The 12,238-nt window shown below is 40.5% G+C and overlaps 1 pseudogene; it reads left to right on the top strand.

The window, feature by feature from the left end:
* The first annotated feature begins 2,762 nt into the window (after positions 1 to 2,762).
* On the top strand, positions 2,763 to 3,989 carry LOC136381862 (septin-1-like; annotated as a pseudogene).
* Positions 3,990 to 12,238: the final 8,249 nt, after the last annotated feature.

The following is a 12,238-nucleotide window of genomic DNA, read 5'->3' as shown; positions in this document are numbered from 1 at the left end:
ATATCTTCAGCCAACAATGATCAAGAACCTGAAACCCAACCATGTGAGTGAGCATGTTTACAGTGAGGTGTGAGGTGACTGGCCCAGGTTGATTGCTGTCTGGTGTGAGACCTGAGACAGAGGCGCACACACCAAAGCTCTGCCTGGATTCCTGAACTTCAGAATCTATGAGGCAATATGTACTTACTCTGTTATTTTAATTTACTATGTTTTGGGATAATTTGTTATGCAACAGTACATGATTAATCTATGTTGGTTTCACTGTTTAGGATGCATGAGTCTACTTTCTACTAAAGTTTCTACTTATTCTGAATACCAGATTTATGAGCTAAAATAATGGTTACATTTACTAATTCCATACAGTGATACTGAGACTTGAGGGAGGTATTGCTGATATTATGTTCATGAAGAACATTTCTTCATTCTGCTCTATAGACACTGGTCACATTTGAAGACTCTGTTCACATTGTGGAAAGAGGTGGATTAAGGTCAGTTGAGGCCCCTGGTGCAGAAGAAAATATTGGGCCCCTTGAAAAAAAGGGAGAGACAAGGAAAATAAAAATACATGTTAACCATATTTTAAAATAAATAAAAAATATTATGTACTATTAATGTTAAAATTGCACATATGAAACCAAACTTGGTGTCATTAGAAAAATGTGTAAAGTTAGGGTTTTAAGGGGCCCTTCAGAAGTTGGGGCCCAGGATGTGTGCCCGGTGCGTCCGCCATTAAATCTTCCTCTGCCTGTGAAGGCGCAGCTGCAGCGGCTGCGGCTGCTGTGTGGTTCATGCTTAGTGACTTGCAAAGAGCTACTATAACACAAGGAACATTTCTCAGCAGCTTGGTCTCTTTGGCACTTGTGAGGCCTGAAGTCAACTTGAGAAGAGCAGATGTAAGCCAGGGACCTGCTTCTGACTCAGGGTTTCGCAGCTCGCAGTCCCCATGAAACATTGCCGGAGTTGTGTGGAGTGAGTTCTGACCTTGGTTGATTTGCTGTCTGTGGGTTGATCTGCCAGCAGCTTAAAGGAGACACTTTTCTTCTCTTATTACCAGCCCAAGGAGATTAAGTTCTTAGGAAACAGACACCTTTTTAATACTTTATCATTGTTTACATTTAAAAGAAAACATGTTAAGAGTGATAGTCTGAGAATTTTTAAAAAGTGCACATGCTAACTAACTGGGACAAAGAAAACTGGACACAATACAGCTAGGGTAATTTGTGATGAGACAGTGTCAACACTGTCCTGGGAAATTTCAATATATCAAGTTTCTCCTGGCTCTGTTAACAAATGAATGAACTCTGTTGCTTTAGGGTGCAGTGAGAGACAGTCAGGAGCATTTCAAATGCATTTCTGTTCTGTACGTTTCCCTGTCGACTTTGTTCTTAAATATGGTTTGAGATAGGGAGTGGTCTTTAGAGTCCTTTTTTTCTAAATATTCAACTTATTTTGGGCCATATACATCTACTTTTTATACTTTTTAGTTTGTGGACTTTTTAAGCTCTTTCCCATCATTTTTTTCCCCTGTGTACCAACTTTTGTGCCCATCCATTACTCATCTGTTCCCCACTTGAATTTTGCATTGCCTATGGACATGTTGAATGAAGAAAAAGAAACTAATGGCCCAAGTGACATTTGGTGACTATCCATTCAGAAATATGTATACAGCAGGTACTTCGCAAATAACTTTACCACGTGTTAGCCTATCTGTCCTCACAATAGCTACATCCTTCAGGATAGTATAATCTCAGTGTCACTCCTTTCTAGCTGAGTGGCCTTGGTGTTTCTTCTGGCAGACCCTCATTTTCTTTATCTTCAGTCTTTTCTACTGTGGGGAAAACAACTGTGTTAGGCTTGCTCACAGGTTTACCAGCTGCAGGCACGTTGCCTATTTGATGCATGGGTGCATGGCAGTGCCACATGTGCGTGGTCTATGTAAGGCTGCGGGAGCCTTCCCTTGGTGGCAACTCTCTCAGATCGCTCTCTGCCACCGCTAGGTGTTGTTTTCTCTGCTCCCTTGCCCTTCACTGTGAAAAGCAGATTTACCTTTGTTTATCAGCTCTTTTCCTTTTGTTGTTTATTTGCTCACCTGTCTTTGTGAGCCTCTAATAAACACATATGGCCTGATGCTTTCCAGTTCCACAGTTCCTCTACTGTCTGCCGGTGATGCTTTCCAGTTCCACAGTTCCTCTACTGTCTGCCGGAATTCAATGAGAACCTGCCTGACCTCAACCAACAGCATTACATCTGGTGTAGTCAGCAGGATTGGTTTCTTCTGAGGCCTTTTCCTGGCTTCTAGGTGGGAATCTTCTGTCTTTACACGGTCATTCCTCTGTGTCTTTTTGTTTTAATCAATTTTTATATGGACATCAGTCATACTGGATTAAGGCCCATCCATCCTCACTTTAACTGAATTACTTCTTTAAGATCTCATATTTTATTGGTTTTCTCCTAATGGACATGTTCCCACTTACTTGCTGTTACAAAGAAAGATGCAGTTACATGAACCAGACTTCCGATGAATCATTTCTCACATATTTTTTGTTTCCTTCTTAGCAGAAGAGGGGAACAGTCCTCTGGTTTCCTGGTGATAAGGCTGATGGAGGGATGACTTCCTCTGCTGGGCTCCTCTTTTCTCCCTCCTTTCGAAGATGGTAGCAGCAGTCTTGGCTTGGGCTTGGTTTTCATGGAAGCCAAGTGTACAGTCCACACTCAATTTCCTGCCTTACCAGAGGAAGTAGGGACAGACAGCAGGTGCAGCAACAGCTAGCAGGGCCATGGACAAGAACTATGTGGGTTTTGTAGCCTTACCCAACCAGCTGCACTGCAAGTCCATCAAGAAGGGGTTTGACTTCACACTCATGGTGGCAGGATTTCCTGGGGAAATCCACCTGCATTAACAGTCTGTTTCTCACCAACCTCTGTGAGGATTGACAACTGCCAGAGGCCAGTGCTTGCTTGAATCAAATGCTGACTATTGAGGGTCAGATGTGGAGATTCAGGAGTGGGGTATTAAGGTAAAGCTGACTCTGGTGGACACACCTGGCTTTGGGGACTCAGTGGATTGCACAGACTGCTGCCTGCTCATGGAGTGCTTCACTGAAGAGTGATTTGAGCAGTATCAAAGGGATGAGAGTGGCCTCAAACATCCAAGATTCCTGTATCCACTGCTGCCTCTACTTCATCTCACCCTTTGGCCTGGGGCTCCAGCCCCTAGATGTGGCCTTCCTCTGGGTGGTACATGAGAAAGTCAGCATCATCCAAGTCATTGGCAAAGCAGATGCCCTGATGCCTAGGAAAACTCGGGCCCTCAAGCAGAAGATCTGGGACCAGCTGAAGGAGGAGAAGATCAACATCTACCAATTCCCTGATTGTGACTGTGATGAGGATAAAGACTTTAAGAGGCAGAATGCAGAGATGAAGAAAAGCATCCCTTTCATAGTTGTCAGTTTATATGAGGTAGTCAGGGACAGCAGGACCAACTAGTGAGGGGATGCTGCTACACCTAGGGCACCATGGAGGTGGAGAACCCGCATCACTGTAATTTCCTGAACCTGAGATGGATGCTGGTGCAGACACACCTGCAGGACCTGAAGGAGGTGATGTTTGATCTGATCTGCAAGGGTTACCAGGCTTGCAGCCTACAGAACTTGACATGGCCTGAGGAGTGTGATCGAACCAGCCATATTAAGCTTTTCTGCCAAAGTACCACAGAGGTGCCACTGCCCATGCTGCCTCTGGCTGAGACAGAGAAATTGATCCATGAGAAATATGAAGAGCTGCAGATCTGAGAACTGCAGGTCAGGCTGCAGGCTGAGAACCAACGTGAACAGCGTGAACTGGAGCAAGCACTAGAGGAGGCTGACTGGGTTCGAGAGCTGCAGTGGGAGATGCAGGCTGAGGACCAAAGGCACCTGGGACTGGAATGGTCTGTGGAGAAGGAATTATGGGTTTGCAAGTTGCAGTTTGCCCTGGAAGCTGAACGTTAATGGTGACAGTTGTTGGAGAAACAACTGCAGGTTCAAGACTTTGAGTCTCAGCTTCAGGTCAAGAGCCGGCAGCTGCAGGAGGCAAAGCAGGTGCAGAAGATGAAGCTACATTCATGCCGGTGGAGTGGCTCTGAGTCTGTGGGAGCAGGCATTTCCAACCTCTCCTCTTCTGAGGGGGAAGTTTGAGCAGTAACTGCCACTTGCAGGCTCAGAGTCTGGCTGTTGGTCACCAAGAAGGTAAAAACTCAGCAGCTAAGAGTCTCTCAGGGACAGGAACAACATACTCTGTAGGAAAATGGTCTGAGATTAGACTGCCCTGAAACAAATCTTTCATGTGGACTTTGGAATGCCAAGTCCTGCTGTCCTGGCAAAAGCACTAATAAGATTGTTTATAGGAAACAGCTGATCCCTATAGCCATTTTTCTGCATACCTGAAAGGTATTAGCTAATCATTCGTCTCTGCACCTGAATCCATTCTAGGCTAATTTGACCCAGGCTCTGCTAATTTACTTGATGAGCAAAGAATAAATACGATGAGGCTGCAGATATGTGGGCTCTCAGTCTTAGAGGTTGGGAATACCCTGTACCCATCTTTTCTCTATGTTGTGTCTTGTGTGTGTTTTTTCTTAAGTCCTGTAGCACCTTCCTTTCATGCACACCCATTGCCAAGCTGGTTGCAGCACCCTCTGCAGGTAGTGGAGCACTCTGTTGTCTGGCCCTACACCCAAGCACAGCTGATAGAGTTAGGGGCACAATTCAGGCAGAAACCCAATAAGCCCCTGGCAGCCTGGTTGCTGCAGTTATTGGACATAGAGGTGGATAGTATCATGCTTTCTGGAACAGAGATGGAGGCTCAGGAGACAGAACCTGAAGTGAATCCCTACCAGGAGGAGCAAATCCTCTCCCCAAGGATTCCTGGTATACTGATGGTTCTAGCAGGGGCCAACCTGCCAAGTGGATGGCCATAGCCTTCCATCTGGCCACTGAGAGTATTTGGATAGATACAGGTTCAGGCCAAAGCAGCCAATGGGCAGAATTAAGAGCCATATGGCTAGTTGACCGTAATGAACCTTCACTTTTGGTGATTTGCACCAACAGCTGGCTGTCTATCATGGACTGACCCTTTGGATTGCTACTTGGCACATTAACCAGTGGATGGTAAAGCACCATCTGCTATGGTGTGAGGCCATATGGCAGGACTTATGGGAAATAAGACACTAGAAACAGGTGACAGTGTAACATGTCACAGGGCATGCCCCTTGTGGGGCAGCTGTGTTAAGCTTGCTCATGGGGTTACCAGCTGCAAGCACTTTGCAGCAGAAACCTGTTGCATAGATGTGGGGCAAGCAATCCTAAAGGAATGGAGGGTGGAAAAAGCAGCTGTGTAGGCTTGCTCACTGGTTTACCGGCTGCAAGCACTTTGCCTGATGTCTATGTGGATGCATGGCAGCACCACATGTGCTTGGTCTATTTAAGGCTATGGGGGCTTTGCTTGATTGGTGTGTGGGTGCATAGCAGCATCACGTATTTATGGCCTATATAAGGCTATGGGTGCTTGCAGTTGAGAGAGATGAGAGATGGGGGATTGTGGATACATGCAGATTGCCTTCCCACCACTGTGTAGGGCCATTTTGTTGTTTGTTTGCCTAAAAGTCAGTTTCTCCTGCCTGTGTGCTTGTTTACCATTGTGAAACTTTATTAAACATAATGGCCTAACCCTGGGGAAATCAGATCATATATATTACAGATGTATTTTTAGGGCATATCATTTAGGGAACAGGTTTTACTTCTAATAATTTAACAAAGAGAGGGCTGTTCTAAGGCTTAATTAAAGAACTTTAAGAACATGTTGTGCCAAAGGCTATGGATCCAGATATTTCAAATCTGCACTAAAAAACAGCTGAAGTTATACTCAGAACCATCATGATTTGATTTGCAGGTAGCAATATAGTTTAGATTTGCATTGTCCTTTATTTCATTTTTAGCTAGAGCTAAGCATACATTTGGTAGGCAATCTGCTGGGAAGACAGCTGTGTTAGGCTTGCTCGCTTGTACTTTGCCTGATTAGTGCCTGAGCACGTGGCAGCACCACGTGTGGATGGTCTATGTAAGGCTATGGGTGCTTGCCCTCAGGGTGGATGGTGGATTGCCTTCTTGCCACTGTGAGGAGCCGTTTTTGCTCTTTGTGCACCTGAGAAGCAGTTTCCCTGCCTGTTTGCTCATTCGCTATTGTGAGAACCTATTAAATGGGAATGGCCCAACACTTTCCGACTCTGTAGTTCCTCTACCATCTAGTGTGGACCTGCCTGGACTTGACCACCAGCATTACACACTCCCATTGTTGTTAGCAGATGGCTGCATTCACACTAATGAAATGCCTTTTTTTCTCCCAGAAATGTAATTTTATTTATTTTTAATGTATTTTAAAATTTATTGTGTTGACATGGTTTCAAATATACCACTCAATATAACACCATCTAAACATCACACCGTGTCCCCTCATACCTCATGCAAAGTGTCTTTTCACTGCTATTTCCCACCCACCCTTGACCCCCTCCCTAGCCCTCCCCTTTCCCTCTGGCTGTCACCACACTGTTGTCTGTGTTTATGTGTTATGTATATATGTTTTTTGGCTAATCTCTTCACCTTCTTTGATCCAGTCCCCTCTTCCCTCTCCCCTCTGTCTTTTCTTAATTAACATTTTGTTTTGAGAGAATTGTGCTACCTCAAAATGTAGATTCACATCCAGTTGTAAGAAATATCTATACTTTACGCAGTTTCTTCCAATGATACAATAATGCCAAAACTATAGTACAATTTCACGACCAGGAAATTGATATTGATACAATCAAAACCAAAATATTTCCATGACCACAAATTTCTTTGTGTTGCCTTTTATAGTGACACCATCCCCCTTTCTGCCCCTACTCACTCCTTAATGTGTGTCAACCACTAACTTTTCTCCACTTCTTTAATTATGTCATTTCTACAATGTAAAATAAATGGAATTATATTGCATGTAACCTTTTGGGAAGAGACTTTCCTTATTCTCATGTAGCATAGTTTGGAATTTGGATAATATTAGTTTCATAAAATTAGTTGGGGAATGTTCTCTGCTCTTCTATTTTATGGAAGAGATTGTGTAGAATTAGTGTTAATTCATCTTCAAACAGTTGATTGAATTATCCAATGAAATGATATGGTTCTGGAGATTATTTGGGGTGGGGGAATGCTAACATTATTAATTAAATTTTCTTAATAACTATAGGGCTATTTAATGATCTATTTCATATTGAGTGAGTCATGGCAGCTTGTGCTGTTACAGGAATTTGTTTCTTTCAAATGAATTGTCAAATTTATGTATAGATTTGTTCATAGCATTCTTTTCCTATGCTTTTCACATGTGCAGGTTCTGCAGTGACATCCCCCGTTTTATTTCAGATATTGTAATTTGTGCCTTCTTTCTACTTTTCTTCGTCAGTCTTGACAGCATAATCCATCATATTGATCTTTTCAAAGAACGAGCTCTTTGTTACGTTGATTTTCTCCATGGCTGGTCTATTTTCAATTTCATTGATTGCTGTTCTTATCTTTATTATTTTTTTATTTTGTTTTGTTTTATTGATTAGAGACATGGAAATTTAGATTATTGATTCGAACATTTCCTTTCTTTCTACTGCCTGTACTTAATGTCATAAACCCCCTCAGCACATCTCTAGCTGTGTCCTACATGTATTCTTTTCAAGAATCCATGACACACATGTGAAAATGGGCCATATCCTGGGCCATAAAACCAATTTCAACAAATTTAAAAGTAGTGAAATCATACAGACTATTTTCCAACCACAATGGAATCTAACTAGAAATCAATAACTGAAACAATGAGAAAATTTCTAAATGCCTGGAAGTCAAATAGCATACCTCTAATAATTGATAGATCAAAAGAGAGTCTCAATGGAAAAAAATTTAAATATATGAATATTTAACTAAATGAAAATGAAAAGAATATGTATTCTGTTGGAGTGGATTTTTAGGTAAATCTTGTTCATTAATGGTGTTTGATTTCTTCATATTCTTGTTGATTTTCTATCAGTTTTTTTTTTTATTAAATTTAATGCAGTGACATTGATAAATCAGGGTACATATGTTGAGAGAAAATATCTCTAGATTATTTTGACATTTGATTGTGCTGTATACCCCTCCCCCAAAGTTAAATTGTCTTCTGTCACCTTCTATCTGGTTTTCTTTGTGCCCCTCCCCTCCCCTAACCCCTCTCTCCTTCTTCACCCCCTCCCCCCTCCCCCAACCTCCTGCCCCTGTTGCCATCACATTCTTGTTCATGTCTCTGAGTCTCATTTTTATGTCCCTTCTATGTATGGATTCATCTTAGTTTTTTTTCTGATTTACTTATTTCACTCCGTATAATGTTGTCAAGGTCCATCCATGTTATTGTAAATGATCCGATGTCATCATTTCTTATGGCTGAGTAGTATTCCATAGTATATATGTACCAAAGCTTTTTAATCCACTTGTCCTCTGACGGACACTTGGGCTGTTTCCAGATCTTCGCTATTGTGACCAATGCTGCCACAAACATGGGGGTGCATTTCTTCCTTTCAAACAGTGCTATGGTGTTCTTGGGGTATATTCCTAACAGCGGTATAGCTGGGTCAAAAGGCAGTTCGATTTTTAATTTCTTGAGGAATCTCCATACTGTTTTCCACAGTGGCTGCACCAGTCTGCATTCCCACCAGCAGTGCAGGAGGGTTCCCTTTTCTCCACATCCTCGCCAGCACTTATTCTGTGTTGTTTTGTTGATAAGCGCCATTCTGACTGGTGTGAGGTGATATCTCATTGTGGTTTTAATTTGCATTTCTCTAATCATTAGTGATGTGGAACATTTTTTCATATGGCTGTTGGCCATCTGTGTGTCCTCTTTGGAGAAGTGTCTATTCATCTCTTTTGCCCATTTTTGGATTGGATTGCCTGTCTTCCTGGTATTAAGTTTTACAAGTTCATTATAAATTTTAGTTATTAACCCCTTATCAGACGCTATGTCAAATATATTCTCCCATTGTGTAGTTTGTCTTTTTATTCTGTTCTTATTGTCTTTAGCTGTGCAGAAGCTTTTTAGTTTGATAAAGTCCCATTTGTTTATCCTGTCTTTTATTTCACTTGCCTGTGGAGACAATTCAGCAAATATATTGCTGCGAGAGATGTCAGAGAGTTTATTGCCTATGCTTTCTTCTAAGATGCTTATGGTTTCACGGCTTACATTCAAGTCTTTTATCCATTTTGAGTTTATTTTTGTGAGAGGTATAAGTTGGTGGTCTAGTTTCATTTTTTTGCAGGTAGCTGTCCAATTTTCCCAACACCATTTGTTGAAGAGGCTGTCTTAACTCCATTGTATTGTCTTACCTCCTTTGTCAAATATCAGTTGTCCATAAAGCTGTGGGTTTATTTCTGAGTTCTCTGTTCTGTTCCATTGATCTATGTGCCTGTTCTTATGCCAGTACCATGCTGTTTTGAGTACAATGGTCTTATAATATAACTTGATATCTGGAAGTGTGATACCTCCCACTTTATTCTTCTTTTTTAAGATTGCTGAGGCTATTCGTGTCCTCTTTTGGTTCCATATAAATTTTTGGAATATGTGTTCTATGTCTTTGAAGTAAGTCATTGGTATTTTAATCGGTATTGCATTTAATTTATAGATTGCTTTGGGTAATATAGACATTTTAATGTTTATTCTTCCTAACCATGAGCACGGTATATGCTTCCACTTATTCGTATCTTCCTTGATTTCTTTTATCAATGCTTTGTAATTTTCCGAGTACAAGTCTTTAGTCTCCTTGGTTAGATTTACTCCTAGGTACTTTATTTTTTTGGTTGTAATTGTGAAAGGGATTGTTTCCTTAATTTCTCTTTCTGACAGTTCATTATTAGTGTATAAAAATGCCTCTGATTTCTGAGTATTGATTTTATATCCTGCCACCTTGCCAAATTCATTTATCAGGTCTAGTAGTTTTTTGACTGAGACTTTAGGGTTTTCTATATACAATATCATATCATCTGCAAATAATGATAGTTTTACTTCTTCTTTTCCAACTTGGATGCCTTTTATTTCTTTTTCTTGTCTGATTGCTGTGGCTAGGACTTCCAGAACTATGTTGAATAAGAGTGGTGAAAGGGGGCACCCCTGCCTTGTTCCTGATCTTAAGGGGATTGCTTTTAATTTTTGCCCATTGAGTATGATGTTGGCTGTGGGTTTGCGAATATTGTACCAGCCTTGCTTCCCAAGAATAAATCCTACTTGATCATTGTGTATGATTTTTTCCATATATTGCTGGATCCGGTTTGCTAATATTTTGTTGAGGATTTTTGCATCTAACTTCATCAGGGATATTGGCTTATAATTTTTTTTCTTTGTGTTGTTTTTGCCTGGTTTTGGAATCAGAATTATGCTCGCCTCATAAAAGGAGTTTGGAAGTCTTCCTTCCTCTTGACTTTTTTGAAATAGTTTGAGAAGGATAGGAGTTAGTTCTTCTTTGAATATTTGTTAGAATTCACTTGTGAAGCCATCAGGCCCAGGACTTTTCTTTTTTGGCAGTTTTTTGATAGCTGTTTCAATCTCATTTGTTGTAATTTGTCTGTTTAGGTTTTCTGATTCTTCCAGATTGATTTTTGGAAGATTATGATTCAAGGAATTTGTCCATTTCATCTAGGTCAGGGGTCTCAAACTCGCGGCCCGCCCACCAATTTTGTGCGGCCCGCAGACTAATCAAACTTCATGGATTAGTCTGCGGGCCAGTCTGCGGGCCGCACAAATTGGTTGGCGGGCCACATGCAGCCCGCAGGCCCGAGTTTGAGACCCCTGATCTAGGTTGTCTAGTTTTTTGGCATACAGTTCTTCATAGTATTTTCTTACAATATTTTGTATTTCTGTTGTGTCAGTTATTTCTCCACTCTCGTTTCTAATTTTATTTATTTGAGTCCTCTCTCTTTTTTTCTTGGTGAGTCTAGTTAAAGGTTCATCGATCTTGTTTACCTTTTCAAAGAACCAGCTCCTGGTTTCATTGATCCTCTGTATTGTTTCTTTAGCCTCTATGTCATTTATTTCTGCTCTGATCTTTATTATTTCCTTCCTTCTACTAGCTCTGGGCTTTATTAGCTGTTCTTTTTCTAGTTCTTTTAGATGCAGGGTTAAGTTGTTTATTTGAGCTTTTTCTAGCTTCTTGAGGTATGCCTGTAATGCTATAAACTTCCCTCTCAGGACTGCTTTTGCTGTGTCCCATAAATTTTGAGTTGATGTATGCTCATTATCGTTTGTTTCTAGGAATTTTTAAATTTCTTCTTTGATCTGAATGTTAACCCATTCATTGTTTAATAACTTCCTATTTAGTTTCCAAGTGTTTGAATGTTTTTCAGTTTTTCTATTGTGGTTGATTTCTAGTTTAATGCCATTGTGATCAGAGAAAGTGCTCGATATGATTTCAATCTTCTTAAATTTGTTGAGAGCACTTTTGTGCCCTAACATGTGGTGTATCCTAGAGAATGTACCATGAGTGCTTGAAAAGAATGTATATTCTGCTGTTTTAGGGTGAAAGGTTCTGAAGATATCTATTAAATCGAGTTGATCTAATATGTCCTTTAAGTCTGCTGTTTCTTTGTTAATTTTCTTTCTTGAGGATCTATCTAATGATGTTAATGGGGTATTGAAATCCCCTACTATTATAGTATTGCTGTTGATCTTGCCCTTTAAGTCCATCAAAGTCTGCTTTATATATTTAGGTGCTCCTATATTAGGTGTGTAGATATTTATAATGGTTATATCTTCCTTTTGTATTGCTCCCTTTATCATTATGTAGTGACCTTCTTTATCTCTAACTATGGTCTTTGTTTTTAAAGTCCATTTTATCTGATATATTATTGCTACCCCAGCTTTTTTTTCATTTCCATTTGCGTGAAATATTTTTTTCCATCCTTTTATCTTCAGTCTGTGTGCATCTTTTGATTTAAGGTGTGTCTCTTGTAGACAGCATATGTATGGGTCCTGTTTTCTTATCCATGCAGCTACCCTATGTCTCTTGATCGGATCATTTAATCCATTAACATTTAAGGTTATTACTGATATGTAATTGTTTATTGCCATTTTTTTTCTTTAAAACTGTTTTTCTCTTTTGCTATATTCTTTTTTTCCGTTGATCTGTTTACAACAGGTCCCTTAGCATTTATTGCAGGTTTGGTTT

The sequence above is a fragment of the Saccopteryx leptura genome, chromosome 10, assembly GCF_036850995.1.
Source record: "Saccopteryx leptura isolate mSacLep1 chromosome 10, mSacLep1_pri_phased_curated, whole genome shotgun sequence".
Classification (NCBI taxonomy): Eukaryota; Metazoa; Chordata; class Mammalia; order Chiroptera; family Emballonuridae; genus Saccopteryx; species Saccopteryx leptura.
This window is presented reverse-complemented; position numbering and strand designations above follow the sequence as displayed.